Here is a 19,318-nt window from a genome sequence, read left to right on the forward strand (position 1 = left end):
GGGGGGGGGGGCTGCCCTTTTCCTAATTTACCCTAACCTATCTTAAAAGGTTAAAAACTAATGTAGTTAATTGTTTTTCAACAACCCCCCCCCCCCCCCCGTAGTAGTTGTGACTTTTTACCTTGACACCAGTAACATACACAATGATTTACCAGAGGTGTGAAAATAGGGGGAGGAAGGTCCTATAAATTTCATGATAATACACCCCACTTTTGGGGGGTGCATATAACCCCCTTAAAACTTTTAGGGGTGAGTATTACACAACAAACTATAAAAAAAATATATAGGGGAGGGGAAACTAATATATTTCTAAAAATTAAGGCACCCACTCCCATCTAAGAAGCCCTTGAAGATTACTAATTATTATAGAATATATTTTTTTACAAATACTCTATAAAAACCCTAAATGTGTCATGTCTTTAACAAATGCTCTATAAAAACCCAAACTTTGCGGGCTGTTTTTTTTAACAAATATTCAATTAAAATCCTAAATTTGCCCTGTCTTTTAACAAATACTCTATAAAAACCCTAAATGTGTCATGTCTTTAAAAATGCTCTATGAAAACCCAAACTGTGTCATGTATTTAAACAAATACTATATAAAACCCTAAATGTGTCATGTCTTTAAACAAATACTCTATAAAACCCTAAAAGTGTCATGTCTTTAACAAATGCTCTATGAAAACCCAAACTTTGCGGGCTGTTTTTTTTTAACATATACTCAATTAAAATCCTAACTGTGTCATGTATTTAACAACTATTCTAATAAAACCCAACTCTTTTAACAACTACTCTATGAAAGCCTAACTTTGCGGGCTGTCTTTGCAACTCGTAGGTATGTCAGGGTGTCGTCAACAACATCGACCACACCCGTCAATTGTTAGCTCAATTGTGTGGCATTACCGACAAACACACCTGGCTGCACAGTAACTACACTAAAAAAAACAAATTTAATGTTCATTATAGAAAATAAATCAAATAGAATATGTAATTGAAAACTCTGTAATGTTACTAAATTGTCGCGTTGGGCGTAACGTGTGGCTGTTAAGTTACGCCGAACTGCTTGGTGACAATAGTGTAATATATTTTAAAGAAGGCGTCTTAACTTTTTTGCTTTTTATTTAGAATAGCTAGCCGGTGCTTTTAGTACGTAGTAGATGTAAAATCTTTCATAGAATTCAGATATGCAATTGCCAGTATGAACAAAAAGGTCTACAAAAAAAACCGATTGCATATCTGAATTCTATGGAAAATTTTACATCTACTACGTACTAAAAGCACCGGCTAGCTATTCTAAATAAAAAGCAAAAAAGTTAAGACGCCTTCTTTTTTATCATATGTAACAGCCCTTTGTGTCGCCAATAGATATTTGATTTGATTTATTGTATTCAGAAATGATATTCAAATATACGTGTAGACTGTATTTGTAGTTTCCTTATTTCATTACTTGCACATTTGATATTAGACCCCCTTTTTAAAAGCGAAGCTTTTCTATAATTAGGGTCGGACCGTCCGTCCTTCCATCCGTAATGGATAGTTCTTTACTAATTTAGACATGATAGAATTGTCGTATCGATTTCAGGCTTTGCATGATGATTCTTGTTACAGTTCAGTACAATATAGAAAGTGTAACACTATATTATAGTTATGAAACATGCTGATTTTTAACTCTTTTGACAAAAAAAAATTTTGGTAGTATAATATCCTATTAATCTGATTTTTTAAATAAGGATTCCTTGGTCAACAAGGTACAATATGATATGCAAGGCGTATTTTGCAATTTGGTTTAGTCTTTAGACTTGCAAATTAATGTTCGGCTTATCAAATTTTGACACTCTAACAAAAGGTATTGTTCGTTTACCCTTACTTCTGATTTTAGAGGTTTGCTTTTATTGATGTTGTCATTCTTGTTTTTTTTTATAAAAAAAGGGGGGGGGCGTTCAAACCTGTCCCAAATTATACTGACAAATATTGACTACGTATTTTACCAATTTATGCTTTCCAATTTATATGAACTAGTATATATTATTCCTTTGCAATAAAAACTTATTTCAAGGTTCAGTTACTTGCCAGGGAGGTAGGGGACATTGGGCTGTTTATTACACTCCCAAACAGGGGCGTCCAAGCTTTTTTTTTTGGGGGGGGTAAAAAATTGTAGGGGGGGGGGTAATTCGTGTTTGGGGGGGGTAAAATGGCGCGCGAAGCGCGCCGAAATTTTTTTTTACCCCCCCCAAAATTTTTACCCCGGGGGTAAAATTTGATTGGGGGGGGTAATTACCCCCCCTAAAGTCTGTTGGGGGGGGTAAATACTCCCCCCAAATCTGTTGGGGGGGGTAATTACCCCCCCCAAACTAATTTACCCCGGGGGTAAAATTTTTGGGGGGGGTAATTTAATTATGTAAAAAAAGCACCTACCTAATCTATTAAGTTAATAAGTACTATCCTATAACATAAAGTAGTAAGTAAGGTTTATTTGACTATAGCTTCAGATTTCATTACTTTTAATACTGAGTTATCATTTTTAGGAAAGCTTCACATAGATCCCATGATGGTTCCACACTATTATAGGTCAATCCTTTGAGTGGTTTTAGGCTATTTTTCTCCTCCCTTTTTACCCTTTAGAAAACACGAGTTCTTAGATGCTAAAGGCGCCACTACTATTCAAATATATAGTAGTATCTCATTCTTTAGAACATAAAAATACAATAATTAACTCACTAACCAATGAACCAATATGATTATACTTTAAAGTGAAGCGTCTTATAGGTCCTGGTAAGTTTTATAACTAGTTTTGAGACACCCTGACATCCTCCCAAAATAAATCGCTTATAGAAATTCTTTTTCATTATTTAATGAAATATTTAATTTAGTTAGGTATCTATTTTATGGAATCTTCAGTGCTTTACAATTACATCATAGATCCCCCCCCAAAAAAAAAAAATTTCAGTAAAAATTTTTTTTTAAGAACATTCAATTTGTGGGGGGTAAATACCCCCCCCAAAAAATTTTTTTTAAAGAACATTTATTTTGGGGGGGGGGGGTAATTACCCCCCCCAAAATGGTTTGGGGGGGGTAAATACCCCCCCCAAAATCGTTGGGGGTGCCTACGGCACCCTCAAGGTAGGGGTAATTTTTTTTTGGGGGGGGTATTGTTCAAAAAATTTTGGGGGTGCCTACGGCACCCCCAAAATCGTTTGGGGGTGCCAAATGGCCCATTACCCCCCCCCTTGGACGCCTATGCTCCCAAAGTATTTTATTAGTATGTTTTCTTATTCGTTGTCTCAACATTTAATTCTAATTTGTTGGTTCATTAGGTTAGGTGTCCAAAAGTTTCAACCACCGTACAGTAGTTTTGTGTACAGTTAAGGAGATGTACATCAATTTATCGGCCATTGTCTTATTCCTTTACATCCCTGAGGTGAATTCTTAAAAAACTTTTTGGCTCACTGCCTCACTAAAATTAGTGAGGCTCGCAAAAAAAATTTGTGAAGAATCCTCCAAAATAGCATTAAAATCTACTAAATCTTATGTTAATAACCCTTTTATGATTTTATTTAATTTTCGCAGATTTATTATGCGATTTTGGAGGATTTAAAAAAAAAAATTATTTTGCGACCCACACTAATTTTAGTGAGGCAGTGAGCCAAAAAGTTTTTAAGAATCCACCTCTGGGTAATTGCAGACTATTTATGTCCAATTAAGTAGTGCAGCAATAGCAAGCTAAACTATAGGATAACGTATAATGAGAGATTCCCTATTTTTTTCGTGAAGATTCTTATTACATTTACTCTATAACTTACTTTGTCCGTCCGTCAGTTATGCTACCGTAGAGTTTGATTTATGTAGGTTTTGTGATTTTCTTGGTTTATTTATCAAATTACTATTTTATTCTTAAGAAAATTAATTCTTTATATGAGCATCTTCTAATTAACTTATTTGCTAATCCATCGGTCTTTTCCTAATATTTCACAAAAATCGCTACAAGTGTTTTTATCCTTGTTATGATGTAAAGATAAACAAGGATGACAACATCCATAAAAGCGAAGCACTGAAATGTTAGGACAAACGGACATTAACACTTGTATAGTGTCTAAACTGAATAATCAGAATATAAATGTATAAGAGTCGAAGCAAAATTGTAAGTAAATTTGTTGAAAAACTGCTTGTTACAGGATAATGTTTATGGACATACTTACATTTATAGGACTTGATTATAGAGTTGCTTTGCTTATAATATTGTTCTTTGTTGTACCAGGAATCAATACACCAAAAATCAGATCAAACGGATAATTAGATCACATAAAAATTTGTTGTAAAAAAAGTAGAAAAATCAACATGTTTCAAATGGACATACGGACACTCTGGTAATGGTTATAGAGTTGCTACGCTTTCTAAATCGTACCTAACTACTATAGGAATTATCATGCAAAGTTTGAAATCGATAGGACAATTCTAACATGCCTAAATTTACGGATAAAAGCTATCTATCTCGGACGGACGTACGGACCGACCCTAATTATAGAAAAGCTTCGCTTTTAAAAATAGATGTACCCTCACTAATGAAAGACCCTGTAAAGCAACCTCGTTGGTTCTAAGATTTGTCAGATTACACTCTTCAAAATCCGTATTTTTACACACCTTCAATATGAAGTTAATGTGGTATTTTCTTTTCCTTTCCTATTCCATGCAAAATAACTAAGTAACCTATACATTAATTAAAGTTGTCTTAAAAGAATTTGTTAACTGTGGTGATTTCTCAAGTTTTAAAATCTAAGTAGTCACGCTATGGAATAAGCAAACATTTCTTTAGACAAAATTTCCTGCAATATTTTGGGTCCTTCAGGAAAGAGGTTGTTTGGTGTATACATCTACATATACTTAATACTTATAGATTAATTACATTATGTAAGGTATTAATCTGGTAAGCCGAGCGTTCTCGGCCCACGGGGTAACGAGTTCGGATTCAACGAGCCCTAGCCTTGAATTATTCTACCAAAACAAACTAGCAGGATTTAGTCATACAGAAATTATATATTTAACTGAATAATATTTACAAGCAATGTTTACTATATATATACAACAGATTATAACAATGGTTAGGTTTGAAGGGGGTGTGGGACGCTAGGGCTTAGCTCCCGGCGGTAGACAGGCTGTGGGGGCAACGGTGGTAAAAGGGGAGGCAGCGCCTCCCGGTTATATAAGCGCGTGAGGGACGCGTGATAGTTGCATGTTTGAGTCCCCTCCCCACATTTAGGCAGGCCAGTTTGACCGCTAGATAGCGGGGTCAACATCGGTCATGGGATAGATGGTGATATAATAAGATTAGTGCAGTGGGTTTGTTATCATAAGTCACAGCGTAGCAACTCTGTAAACTGCCTGTCCGTCTGGTTGTCGTATTACCACAACCTCCCCTTCAAGGGTTGCGTGGCTCTTGAGCCACCAGGCCTTGAACCTGGGGATACGACAACCTATGTCTGCGCAGGACAGGCTCTTCCTGGGGCACAGCTCGATGGAGGACAGCTCTGGCTACACAGGCTCCACGGGACACTCGTTGCTCAGTCTGGCTGTGGTTGGATATCAGCATTGTCAGCTCCTGGTTGGCTTCTAGACGGGGGTTGGCTACGGCCAGGCCCCGGCGCTGGAAATTTTGCCTCGTCTGCAGGACTAGCTCTGCCTCGGCTGGTAACTGGACACGGAGGCCTAGGCTAACTCTGGTGGTTCCCAAGGGGGGAATGACGATGGGTGAGGGCGCATAAAATTCCATGGGGGCGCCTGCTTGATTCAGGTTGCTTGGCCTCCTAGCCCCCACACGGATAGGGATGGCTGTCATCAACAGGGGGCACATGGCTTCAGCTTCGTCCTCTGGGGCGGCCTCTTCCATTGCAACGGCTGCTTCTCCTCCCACAGGCTCGCTGCTGGCTGGCAGGTGCTCCATGTCTGTGTCAGGATTCCAGATGGCATCTCTGGGTGGCTCTGGAACTGGCGGCGGCGGCGGTGGTTCGTTGGGTTGCTCCTGCAGGTTCTCTTCTACTGGGTCACGGTCTTGGCTGCTGGGCTGTGGGGCAGCTGCGGCCGGCTGGTGCACTGGGAACTGTCCTGGGTCGCTAGCTGCGGGCGCCGCCGCTCCAACCGGCAGCTCGGTGGCATCTTCGTCGCCGTCCACATCAACTTGAATGTCTGCTGGAATCTGGTGGGCAGTCACATCTCCCGTGTATTTGCGCAGTCGGCCTACATGCGCGGTAACTTCCGAGATCCTGGCTATTGGAGAGGCAGGTTTGATGACATAATGGACTTCTGTAGCTTTCCTCACTACCTTCCAGGGGCCAGTCCATCTCTTGGTGATTTTGGCTGCCTTCCCTGGCACCAGGCGGGGGGCCAGGTACCAGACCAAGTCTCCAACCTCATACTTGGCCGTGCCTTCGTAGGCTGCCGCGCTCCTCCGGATGGCTCCCTCCTCCTTCTGCTGGATGGCATCATACACTGCATAGTAACGTTGCAGGAGGGCTTGAACGTTGGCTGGGACCGAGGCATACTCTGTTTCTGGCAGCCGGAGCACCATGTCCACCGGAAGCTTGGCCTCTCTCCCAAAGAAGGCCAGGAACGGGGTCACGCCGGTAGATCTGCAGGCCTTGGTGTTGTAGGCGAAGGCAATGGCAGGCAAGTGGGGCTCCCAGTTGTTGTCGTCTCTGTCTAAGAACAGGCGCATGCCGGTATTGAGCGTCCGATGGAACCTTTCCACTCGGTTGGACTGTGGGTTGTAGGGTGGTGGATGTGTCAGGCCAATCTCAAGTCTGGAGGCCAGTTCCTGGAATACCTGGCCGGTGAACTCCATCCCATTGTCGGAGTGGATCTTCAGGGGGCATCCAAACGTGGCCAGGTGGCGGTGCAGCAGGGCTTCAGCCACCGTGAGGGTGCGTTTGTTGGGGATGGCGTAGAGGCTGACAAACCGGCTGAACCCATCTTGGCAGGTGAGGATGTAGCGGTTCCCAGCTGGGGTCTCTGGCAGCGGCCCCACCAGGTCGATGAACAGGACTTGCTGTGGATACCCCTGGCGGGAGGGTACATGTATCCCTTGCTTCAACCTCTCCTTGGTAACCTTCTGGACACATTCAGGACAAGTCTGAACCATCAGGCGGACGTCACGGGCCAGGTTGGGCCACCAGAAGTGCATGGCCACACGGGCGATGGTCGCGTCCATCCCAAAGTGTCCGGCCATGGGGGTCCCATGGGCTAGAAAGAACGCGTCCTGCTGGAGGGCCGAAGGCAGCAGGTATCTTGTCCGCTCCCCTGTCAGGGTCTGGTCAGTTGTGGTGAGGCAACCATGCTCGTCAAGTCCCAGGGCTGAGAAGCGGCTGGCGTACTGCTGCTCGTCTCGGTCCTTGCCGCGCAGCTCAGCCTTGGTTGGGGCTCTGCCATCAGCCACCCACTGGCGGACACGGAGCAGGAGGGGGTCTTGTGTCTGGGCTTCTAGTACTCTAGCTGGGTCCAGTCGGACGGCAAGGGGCCGGCTGGCTGCGGACTCCCCTAGCTGGCAAAAGTTATGGAGATACTCAGCCTGCTCTGCTAATTCTTCGGCGCTGGCCGTTGGCATGTTGGCGTCCTCCCGGCGGCTGAGGGCGTCAGCGTTGGTGTTCTGGGTGCCAGGACGGTGGCAGACAGTAAAGTCTAGGGCCGCTAGCTCCTCTTGCCAGCGGGCCACCATTCCTGTGGATGTGTTCAGTGACTTCATCTGCAGCAAGGCTGAGGAATCAGTGTTGATCTGGAAGCTGCGGTAGGACAAGATGCCGTGGAATTTCCGGATTCCATACATAATGGCGGCCATCTCTCCCTTCCAGGACGGGTAGCGAGTCTCGGGGTCGGTTGTCTTGCGCCCCACGGCGGCAATCAGCCTCTCCTTGCCGTCCTGGCATTGACTCAGAATGGCAGAGATGGCGCGGCTGCTGAAATCTGTGGTGAGCTGGAATACCGCTGGCAAGTCAAACCTGGGCGGCGCTCGGATGGGGGCTTGACGGAACTTGTCCTTGAGCTGCAGCAGCTGGGCTTCCATCTCAGGTGTCCAGGTTAGGGTCTTGGCCGTCTTCTGCCGATTCATCTCGTAGGTGAGGTCGGCATACTCTGGGATGAACAGGCGGTAGTATCCAAAGAACCCCAGAAGCGCCAGCAAGTCTTTGGGGGTGCTGGGGGCCGGCCAGTCCAAGATGCGGTCAATATAATCCTCCTGCATGGCTATCCCCTCACGGCTGAGGGTGTGGCCCAGATAATCCACTTTGGCTCGGAACAGCTTAGTCTTAGCTGGCTTGAGGCGGATTCCTCCCCTGCGGTGGGCTTCCAAGACCTCTCGGAGCCTAGCCAGGTGGGCCCAGGTGTCCTGGTGGAAGGTCAGGACGTCGTCAAGGTATGACTGGAGGTTGGCTGTGCCTAGTGGGTTTAGGACCCCTGCAATGAATCTAGAATAGACGGATGGTGCTGTAGCCAGGCCAAAGGGCATCCTTTTCCATTGATACAAGCCTCTGGGGGTGGTGAAGGCGGTGCAGGGCCGGCTGTCCTCGGACACACGGATGGTGTAGTATGCGGCCACCGCGTCTAGGGCACTGTAGACGCGGTGCCCTCCAGCTCGTTCTACCAGCTGCTGGATCCTGGGCAGAGGGTAGCTATCCAGCTCCAAGCACTTGTTGAGGGCTCTGTAGTCGACGGCCCAGCGGGTGCTCCCGTCCTTCTTCTTGATGGGCACCAGGGGGCTGCTCCAGGCGGAGTCTGACGGCTCTATGACTCCCTCCTGTAGCCAGGTGTCCAATTGTTTCTCCAGCTCAGCCTCCTGCCGCGGGTTCAGATCTCTAAATCTCTGGCGGATCGGCTGGGTCCCTGGCTTGAGGCGCAGCTGCAGCTCAACTATATCGGTGCAGCCGGGGGTAGAGTTGGAGAAGACGTCCCTGTACTCCGATAGCATGGTCCAAACCTCCTTCTTGAGCAAGGGGTCCTTGCGCAGGAACTCGTTGTCTTCCATCTCAAGGGCCTCCCACAACTCTTGCATGTCTGGGGGCTCAGCAGGCTCTTGGAACGAGTGGAGACTCGGGGGAGGCGTATCAGAAACCTCTAAAATGTCAGGCTTGACCAGCTCCCCTGCCACTGGGAGGCCAGCGTCCAGCAGAAGGGGCGTCTCCCCTTCATTCACCACCAGCACTCGAAACACAGTGGCGGATCCAGGCCTGTGGGCATACAGGCCTTCTGGGATGACAAGATCCTCCCCAAACCTCTGTTCTGGGGCAGCTAGTTGGATGGCATCCTTGGTGCGGTGGCCGACTAGCTCGACAGGGACCGCCATGACACCGCGGCCAGGCAAGACCACCCTCTTGGCCGTGCGCAGTTGGGGTGGCTGGCCGTCAGTTGGAGTGACAGCGCTTAGCCTGTATGTGGTTGGTGTGGGACCAGCTTCGGCTCCGGGACCCACCGGCCGCGACTTGACGGGCTCGGCCTCGGGAGGGGCTGACGTGTCGGAGCCAGGGGTGGCTCCGAGGGCGTCCGGCCACGATTTGACGGGCTCGGCGCTGGGAGAGGCCAAAGTGCTGGGTCCAGCCTTGGCTCCGTGGGCGTCCGGCCGCGTTTTGACGGGCTCGGCGCTCGGAGAGGCTGAGGTAGCGGAGCCATGCATGGTTCCGGAGGCAGCCGGCCACGACTTGACGGGCACGGCGCCGGGAGAGGCTGAGGCCTGGGAGTTGAGTGTGGCTCCGGGTACATCAGACCGCGACTTGACGGGTCTGGACTCGGGCTTGGCTGGTGGACTGGCTGGAGGTCCCAGGTAGAGGGGGCCAGGTGGACACGGCTGGCCGTTGATAAAGGTGTTGGCGGAGAAGATTGGTTCTGGAGGGCTGGCAATCTCAGGGAACGTTGTTGGCAGGTTCTCCCGCGGCACCTTGGGCACTGGGGGCAACCCCATGGCTAGTAGGTTGGTCCCCCTATGGGCGTTGAGCGCAGCATCCACCCAGTGCGTGCCTTTCTCGACCACACGCGGCTGCTCTGGCAGCGGGCCTGGCAGAGGCCCCTCATAGCTCAACTCTCTCTCGGCTGTCTCCCGGTCAATGGGGACGCCACGGAGTGGGATAAACTCCCCACGCACCCACAAGCAAGGTGGTTGCATGTCGAAACAGAGCCTAGTTCCGAACTCCTTGAGAAAATACCCTCCTAGGTTCAGAGGGTGTGAGAGGTTCCGGACCACAGTCACGTGGTAAAGATGGAGGATAAGAGTGTGTGAAACTGCCATATATAATTCTTTCAATTTTCCTATTACCTGGAGGGGCTGGCCTTCCTCGTTAGCAGTCAGGATTTGGGTGTTGTCCGGAATCAACATGCGTTGCACGCCCATTGCGTGCATAAGGTGTTCAGAAATTACAGCAGACCCTGGTACACGGTTGCCAGAATCGATCATGGCATCAACCTGTACATGCTGGGCAGGGTCAGGAGTAGGAAACCTCACCCTGATATGGCAGGGGAAGTGGAGGTCCTGCCCTTGAGACAAGGGGGCCTCCCGTTCGGCTGGGGTTGGCAGAAACTTCGGTGGTGGCCGAACCGCAGCTATGGTGGTATCGCTTACCATGGTGGCTTAGACTGTAGCTTCGAATCACTAGAGCTTATTAATTATCACTGAGTCAACAATTTTATATTTATTTTTATCACTTGGTTGACATTTATACACACTGATGTGTTATTATCACTAGGAGCTCTAGGTGTGATTCTGGAAGCACTGGCAGCAGGGAATGTCCGTCCTGCAAGGTTCAGAGGGGTGACGGCGGTAGGGAATGACCCGTCCTACAGCGCCGCTGGTTCGAATCCCGAAAATGGCGGCAGGGAATGGCCCGTCCTACAGCGCCTCGGGTTCGAATCCTGGAAGACAGCGGCAGGGAATGTCCCGTCCTGCCGTGCCTGTGGCTCAAAATCTGCTATCCGTCGCAGTGGTAGGGCTTACTTGTGTGCTGAAGCTTCGCAGCTACACATTGCCTTCTCAAGGAGACCAGCACCCAGCTGTCTGTCTCGTAGGTTTGGCCTGGGTGTCCTGGGGCTTGTCCCAGCTACACTTGCCAATTTAGACTCAGTTCTGTAGCCGTCTGAGCTAAATTATCCGATTACCGTGGCTGCGCACCTAGCGCTACTCCTACACGGCACGGAAAAAGCGTCTTAACTGGCGCTTTTAGCAGGCTAAATCTGCTTGCCGTAGGCCAGAGGCCCACATATTGCGTTCAAAATGATGGAAATTCGACCTAAAAAGGCTGTCTCGCGGGTCAGTTGGCTTCTCAGTTGGCGGCTGATTGTCCCCTTACTTGCCAAAGGGTCCAATCAGAGGTAGAATAGGCTAGTTCTGTAAGGCTCGATTGAAACACGCTGACACCAAGTTCTGGTAAGCCGAGCGTTCTCGGCCCACGGGGTAACGAGTTCGGATTCAACGAGCCCTAGCCTTGAATTATTCTACCAAAACAAACTAGCAGGATTTAGTCATACAGAAATTATATATTTAACTGAATAATATTTACAAGCAATGTTTACTATATATATACAACAGATTATAACAATGGTTAGGTTTGAAGGGGGTGTGGGACGCTAGGGCTTAGCTCCCGGCGGTAGACAGGCTGTGGGGGCAACGGTGGTAAAAGGGGAGGCAGCGCCTCCCGGTTATATAAGCGCGTGAGGGACGCGTGATAGTTGCATGTTTGAGTCCCCTCCCCACATTTAGGCAGGCCAGTTTGACCGCTAGATAGCGGGGTCAACATCGGTCATGGGATAGATGGTGATATAATAAGATTAGTGCAGTGGGTTTGTTATCATAAGTCACAGCGTAGCAACTCTGTAAACTGCCTGTCCGTCTGGTTGTCGTATTACCACATTAACATAATAATTGTCTTATTATCTATCTAAATTTCAATATTTCTTGACATGTTTTTGTACAAATTATATACTATTTATTTTTCTATTTTTTATTAGTATCAAAGCTACTCTATAACCTACTTAAATATATAAATTGTTGATTTCAGGTGGCTGATGAGCCCTGCTTTAATGAATGATATCATCCTATTTTTTTATGAATGGAAACTAAACATAAAATTCTTTTGTTTTATTCTATAAAAAACAAATGTTGAATATTGTAACAAAACAACTTTATAACTAGGATACGTCCGTATGTACTTGTGTCTTTATAATTAAAAGAAGTGGAATATTCTCATCTGTGGATACGAAATATTAAAATAAATCCAAAATAAACCAAATGATTGTTTGGTTATTTCTTAGTAGTGAAAAAATAAAAAAAAATTTATATGTAAAATCGTCTATCTAATGGTCATAAAAGAGTTAAAAACGATAACTGACAGAACTTTGGTTAACTGCTTATAGAGGTTTTTAATTAAATACTCTTTTTTGCTGCGTTACTTTTGGATTAGTAGTTAGTAAGTGTTTTTTTTTCTATTGTTTATTTCTTATGGAATGAATAGTTATTCAAGTGTTTTAACGTGTTCGTTTCTTGAGTGATTTTAAGGATGCAAGGGCGTCTTCCAAGCTTCTTCATTGGGGGGGGGGGGAGGTTAATTACACCTTTAACCCCCCACCCTCCCATTGGACGTCCTTGTAAGGGTATCCCTTTTTGTAAAGGGGGGGGGGGGGTAAACATCCCTTTTTTTGTTGCATCCTTGTGTGACAATTTCATATAGACAGATAAGTTATAAAAGTACTAGAGTTATAAAAGTACTCTAGGGGTACTTGAAGTTGTAAGGGTGGATGTGGAACCCCACCCCATTTTTTACTTTAGTTTAAAAGAAAAAGAAATTCTTGGAGGGGATAATTTTTTTTTTTTTTTGGGGGGGGGGTGGAGTACCATCTCTTAAATTAGTTATACACCTTCTCTGGTTAAGATAAGGTTATAGATAAGGGCGAGAAGGATGATAATAGGGAACTTAAGGGATAAGACAATGGATGCTAAATCGATATTAATGCTTAAAATTAGGATTTAATAATTGGCAGGGAGGATTTCTCAGTGCTGTTTTGTACCAACGATAAAATTAAGTGCTCAAAATTAACAAATGATAGAAACGGTTAGAAAACTTTGGGGACTAGTACATATCACAGTCTAAAGGTATATGGATTTCTTTGCTTTAGAGTGTTGTATAGAATCTGCTTTGAATAAAATGATATGACGGACGAACGGACAGACGATAAATACTTGGTAGATGCGCCTCGCAAAAAAACGTTTCAATTTCACCAGGTGTTAAATTTTACTTTTGTATTATTTTTTAGTATCTTCTTTACTAACAATAAAGTGCAACTTATTTTCACGCATATCGTTTTCTATAAAGTTTTGCTTTTCTATTATGGCTTCGTAACCGAGATATCCCTTGGATCAGAACCGTATCTCAGCCATACTGAAAAATCATGTTTAGCATCATATCAAGATAATTTTCCACGAATATTAAAATAAAAATCACACAATTAATACCTTTTTTTAGACCGAGCATAGGACCCCTCGGAACTAACAAAATTCTTTTAATTTTTCATTTTAATATCCGCTGAAAGCTGTCTATAATACGATGTCTGTATGTCTGTCATAAAATACACCTCTTTATAAAAGTTTAATTTTATTGTTTTATTAAAGAATTTTTTAGACTGCAGTCTATAATTTTTAAAAGCAATGGTTTTCTACAATTTATCGGGCCTTATGTCTGTAATTTAAACATGTTCACTGTGGGCTAGAATTGAATCAAGACAAAAGTAAGTGCCGAGTCCTGGGACCTATGTATGGTGAAAATAGACATAAAACCAAGATGATTCCAGGTAAAACCAAAATATTTCAGCGGGGGCTTTTTGAGAAAATTAGATTTGAAAATTTCAAGTTCAATTTTTACCCCCTAGGAGTTGCCGCATAATCATGACAAGAAAAGCAAATATTATTTATTTTAAATTTTGAACAACTTTGCTTTTATAAAGTTCTTTATAAAACCACTTCTGAAGGGAGTTAATAAATGGCCATTTCTATCACTTGCTTTGCAAAGGTCAAAAAAATTCAGCCTAAAATAAATCATATATAGAGAGGTTTTAAGAAGGACTTCATAAAAGCAAAGTTGTTCAAAATTTAAAATAAAAATTGTATGTGTAATATTACTTTTTCTCAGAGGAGAAAATTAAACAAATCTGCTATTTAAATTTTATGTTTGTATGGATGGGTTAAAAATGGTTTTTATGTGTGTGTATGGTTGGGTGTTTGGAGGGGGGGGGGGGGGGGCGCTTAAAAGATTGATTTGGAGAAGGGAGTATGAAATTAATACAAAAATATTTAGGCACCCCTGGTCTCATATTTTTAAACTTGCTGATTATTAGATGATAAATTTGTTTTGAGGGATGGGGAATGGAATGTTCATTCTAAAATTTTTTAAAACCTTAGGCCTCTCCAAACTTCGTAACTCTCACATTTTTTTTTGAGGTATTCGACAGACATGAAATTATAAAAAAAAGTAGCTTTACTTCCTATTTTGTTGGTGTCATATGACCAAAGGCCCATGCTAATAAAAAAAATGTTTTAATCCTTTCTTTAAATTGCACTTTGAATGATAATTCTTATGAAAATATGCGATACATGTGTTTTCAACATGGCAAAAAAGAAGCTAATTGTAGCCAGAGTTGTGTGCTGTAAATGATTTTAAAATATATTTGTAAAGAGTAGACATAGTTTCATGCTCCCAACTGTGTAACTGCTTCATTGGTGCAAAGGCATCAAATTTCAACTAAAATCAGCGCATAAAAAATATCAGTTTTCATTTTCATTCATAGGTAAAAAGTGATTTTATGTGACGTTGTGAAAAAAATCTTTGTTATACTACAATTAAAGTAAGGGAAATAATGTCCAATCTAGTGAACTCTTTTAACAAGAATGACAATATCTATTCAAGTAAAACTAAACAAAGAATACGATGTCTATATCATGTAAAACTTTTTACTGTAAAAAGCCTAAAAATCATCAATTTAAAAGAACACGGACTTTTTGGTAATGATTAAATTAAAATTGTACCTTTTGCTAAATTAAATTGCACCTATAAGCTACAGGAATTATTGAGTTTAAAATCGAAGGTACAATTTTAGAATGCCTAAATAAGCGATAAGAGCTATCCGTTACGCACATATGGACGGACATACTCTTACTATAGAAAAGTTGCGCTTAAAAAAACTATAAATAGATTATTGATAAACCAATAATTTTAATTAATATAATATAAACACGTCATAACGGGTTGTGTACTTAATAATTTTAAAGCAAATCAAGTACTTATATTTAAAATTTTGTGTATCTCCCCCCCCCCCCCTTTCCTCGCCATAGAGTCGTTAGTTGTTCAAATAAAGCATTACATATAACAATAATAAACCATTGAAATAGAATTGCATATCTGTAGAATGCCAACAGTTTTAAATGAAATAGGAACAATCCACCCACATTATTGGGGACATCTACCTGCTCCAAGTGACATAGACCCTTTTCGTTTTCTGGCAAATTGTTTTTTTGTTATTTTGTAGGGACTCGGCTTTGTTTATATTTGAAAGGAAATTATCTGATTTCAAAGACCCAATACAAAATCGGGATAGGGTCTCTGCTTTGAGGGGAGAGTTACATATAGCTCAGGCCTCCTCTATTCTTTACTTTAACGATGTACCAGTTTCCGAAGCATCACATCACCCCCAAAGTAGGTAAAATTTAAACATCTGATTAAAATTCCTTTTTTTATTAGAACGGCCTATTGTATTCTGATTTTCCATCTAGTATATTAAATCTATTCAAACTAACTTTTTTTAGTTGTCACAAATCTAAATATAAAGGTACAAATTCATTTATTACGTCGAGTTGGTCATTAATTTGAACTATTGTTACATATTGTTACCATTTGGAAAAATCAATATTTTATTTTTACTTTTCTAGTGGATTTATTATTACAGTTAGGGAGTTGAATCCATTTTTATAGAAGCAGAAATATAATCTATGATTATGGTTTGGACCCTCTAAAACTGTAATCTACCTTTCCACTTTCCCCTCTCTTGGTGAAGATATCTTCAACGCCGATACGATTTTTGAAATATAAGATTCTACTTTCCCTTCTCTTGGTGAAGATATCTTCAACGCCTATACGATTTTTGAAATGTAAGATTCCACTTTCCCCTCTCTTGGTGAAGATATCTTCAACGCCGATACGAATTTTGAAATTTAAGATTCCACTTTTGCCTCTCTTGGTGAAGATATCTTTAACAAGAGAGACAAAAGTGGAATCTTATATTTCAAAAATCGTATCGGCGTTGAAGATATCTTCACCAAGAGAGGGGAAAGTGGAAGGGTAGATTACAGTTTTAGAGGGTCCAAACCATAATCATAGATTATATTTCTGCTTCTATAAAAATGGATTCAACTCCCTAACTGTATTACTTGGATCTTACACAAGATTATTATGTACTCTAATGAAGCTAGCTTGTAGCTGGCTAAAATAACGATTCCTCTTATATATCCCATTTCTCCACCCCCTCCTCTCCTTCTAGATAAACGAACTGACCGTTCAATGATGTCTACATTAGCAACCTAAACGTTTCCCCTGTCATAATATTCACGTATATCCGATTTCCATTCTAGTAACGAAATTATTCGGTATTTTTCTAGGGTCAGTCTGTAGGTTTTTTTTTCGGTCCCTCGAGTCTAACAAAACAGGTTTTAATCTTAATTTTCCATTTTAATATTCGCGGAAAGCTGTCTACAATAAATAACCATTTTGTTTAAACTTTTAAATCTAGTTGAATATTGAATCCATTTATACTTTATATTTGTCAATTTACGTTTGTATTTCTGATTTGTTATGCTTCGCTTTTATGGATACTAGCGGCTTCGCCCCTAGCCTCTAGGGGCTTTGGCCCCAAGTGGTCTAATAAAACCAAATCTTCGCATTTTAGATTTAAAATAAGAATGTAAAAAAAAATTCTTTGGGGAAGGGGAAATTTTTTTTTTTTTTTGGGGGGGGGGGTAGTCCACCCCACTGTTTTAATTTGAGTTTTAAAAAGAAAAAATGTTTTTTTTTTGGTAGAGGGTATTTTTCTTTTTTAGGGGGGTTGTGGGTGTCCAACCCCCCAAGAAAATAGTTATAAACCTTCCCGGAACCTATGAGAATCTACCCTGTAAAGGAGAACCCGATCGGTTAGCGAGATCCTTTGCTACAAACAAACAGACAGACAAACAAACAGACATCGTTCTACTTTGTATTATAGATTGTCATCCTTGTTGTCATATGAATTTATACAATTTATCAATTATGTTAATATCAGGGGTGAAAAGGGATAAGACAATTGCTGATAACTTGGTGTACATTGTACATTCCCAATAAAGATACACAAAATTTCCCTAATGTAGATTACAACTGGTGGTTGAAACGTATGGATACTTAAATTCATGAATCAAATTCAATAAAAGTCCCCAAAGTTTGTAAGCTTATGAATAAGAAAACTTATTATAAAACTTTGGGGACTAATGTAATGAACAGCCTATTGTCCCCCCCCCCCCCCTGTGATTAATACGAATATGAAATTAGTTCGAACTTTCGCCATGATAAAGATAAGAGAGTTTTTTTTTACTTATCTTTCATTAATGAAAGCATATTTGATATAAAAGCATATATTTAATAGTGTGATAAACCGAATATAGTTATGTCAATATATAAAAAAATTGTTTTGTATTCATTAAGTATTTTTCAATAGTTGTTTTTATCACACACAATAAAAGCAATTATAGAATTTATATTTTTTAAAGGCCTATTTTTGTGGGCCTCTGGGGAAATTGCAGGTAGGGAGGGGATATTGGATTAATAATTACACTGGTATCCAAATATACTCTCTCATTTATGGGCTTAGAAACCCTTGATATTTTTATTAAAGCCTTTCCACAAATAATTTTTACCTAAAGAAGAGGTAAAGAAGGTGTATCAACTTTTTTTTTTTATAGCTAGCCGGTTCTTTTAGTAAGTAGTAGATGTAAAATTTTTCATAGAATTCAGATATGCAATCGGTTTTTTTGTAGACCTCTTATTTTTTAAGTAATTTAAGTTTTTTAAAAAAATAATTAAGTCGGTTTTAAGGTACTAAAACGCAACAAAATAAAAGAAGAAAATGGCCAGTAAGAACAAAAATAGTAAGATCTTTAATTTGACACCTTACTTTTAAAATTCTGTTGAGTAATTATTGAAAAAATCTATTTTTTTAACCTCGGTTTAATTAAAACTTTAGACCTAAATATTTTCTCAAACAGACATAAAAAACATGGGTTCATATATACCTTTAGAATCAGAAAAATATTACGAATCCATTGTAAGCAAAATTGAAAAAAAGTAAAAAAATAAAAAAATAGCCAATTGTATTTTTTGTTCTGGCAACACTATCGTCTTCCCTTTTTTACCCCCTCTTTACCCCCTCTATACCCCCTTCCCATTTTTATACTCAATTGAAGAGTTAAGACGTTGCCTGTACAATATAATATGATATTTTCATATAATTCCTTTTATTGTAGTTTATATACTATATTGTAAACTTTTTTTTCAATTTTGCTTACAATGGATTCGTAATATTTTTCTGATTCTAAAGGTATATATGAACCCATATTTTTTTACTTGTGAAATGATAAAATTGAGTTCAAAGTTTTTATTCTCGTGGGTTTAAAAAAATCGATTTTTTCAATAATTACCTGACAGAATTGAAAAAGTAAGGTGTCAAATTAAAGATCTTACTATTTTTGTTCATAATGGCCATTTTCTTTCTTTTTTTTGTTGCATTTTAGTACCTTAAAATCGACTTAATTTTTTTTTTTAAAACTTAAATTACTTAAAAAATAAGAGGTCTACAAAAAAACCGATTGCATATCTGAATTCTATGAAAAATTTTACATCTACTACTTACTAAAAGGACCGGCTAGCTATAAAAAAAAAGTTGATACAACTTCTTTGCAAATCGTCATTGGGGTTGTTTATAAATTTATCGTAGAATGTCATATTCATTATGATCCCAGGGTAAATTAATAAAATGTTTAGGATTTTTCAAACTCGAACTTTATATAACAGTTAGGGAGTTGAATCCATTTTTATAGAAGCAGAAATATAATCTATGATTATGGTTTGGACCCTCTAAAACTGTAATCTACCCTTCCACTTTCCCCTCTCTTGGTGAAGATATCTTCAACGCCGATACGATTTTTGAAATATAAGATTCCACTTTTGTCTCTCTTGTTGAAGATATCTTCACCAAGAGAGGCAAAAGTGGAATCTTAAATTTCAAATAT

The 19,318-nt window shown here is 41.2% G+C and overlaps 2 protein-coding genes across 3 annotated transcripts in view; both read right to left on the reverse strand.

Annotated features, from left to right (window-relative positions):
- Nucleotides 1–19,318, reverse strand: part of tex (THO complex 3 homolog tex) — a 121,908-nt gene that overhangs the window by 101,794 nt on the left and 796 nt on the right. The gene's annotated exons all lie outside the window — the stretch shown is intronic.
- LOC145329069 (uncharacterized) overlaps nucleotides 1–19,318 on the reverse strand; it is a 73,766-nt gene that overhangs the window by 53,643 nt on the left and 805 nt on the right. The window lies entirely within an intron of this gene.

Source organism: Acartia tonsa, chromosome 9 (assembly GCF_053477335.1).
Source record: "Acartia tonsa isolate MP-2025a chromosome 9, ASM5347733v1, whole genome shotgun sequence".
In the NCBI taxonomy this organism is placed as follows: domain Eukaryota; kingdom Metazoa; phylum Arthropoda; class Copepoda; order Calanoida; family Acartiidae; genus Acartia; species Acartia tonsa.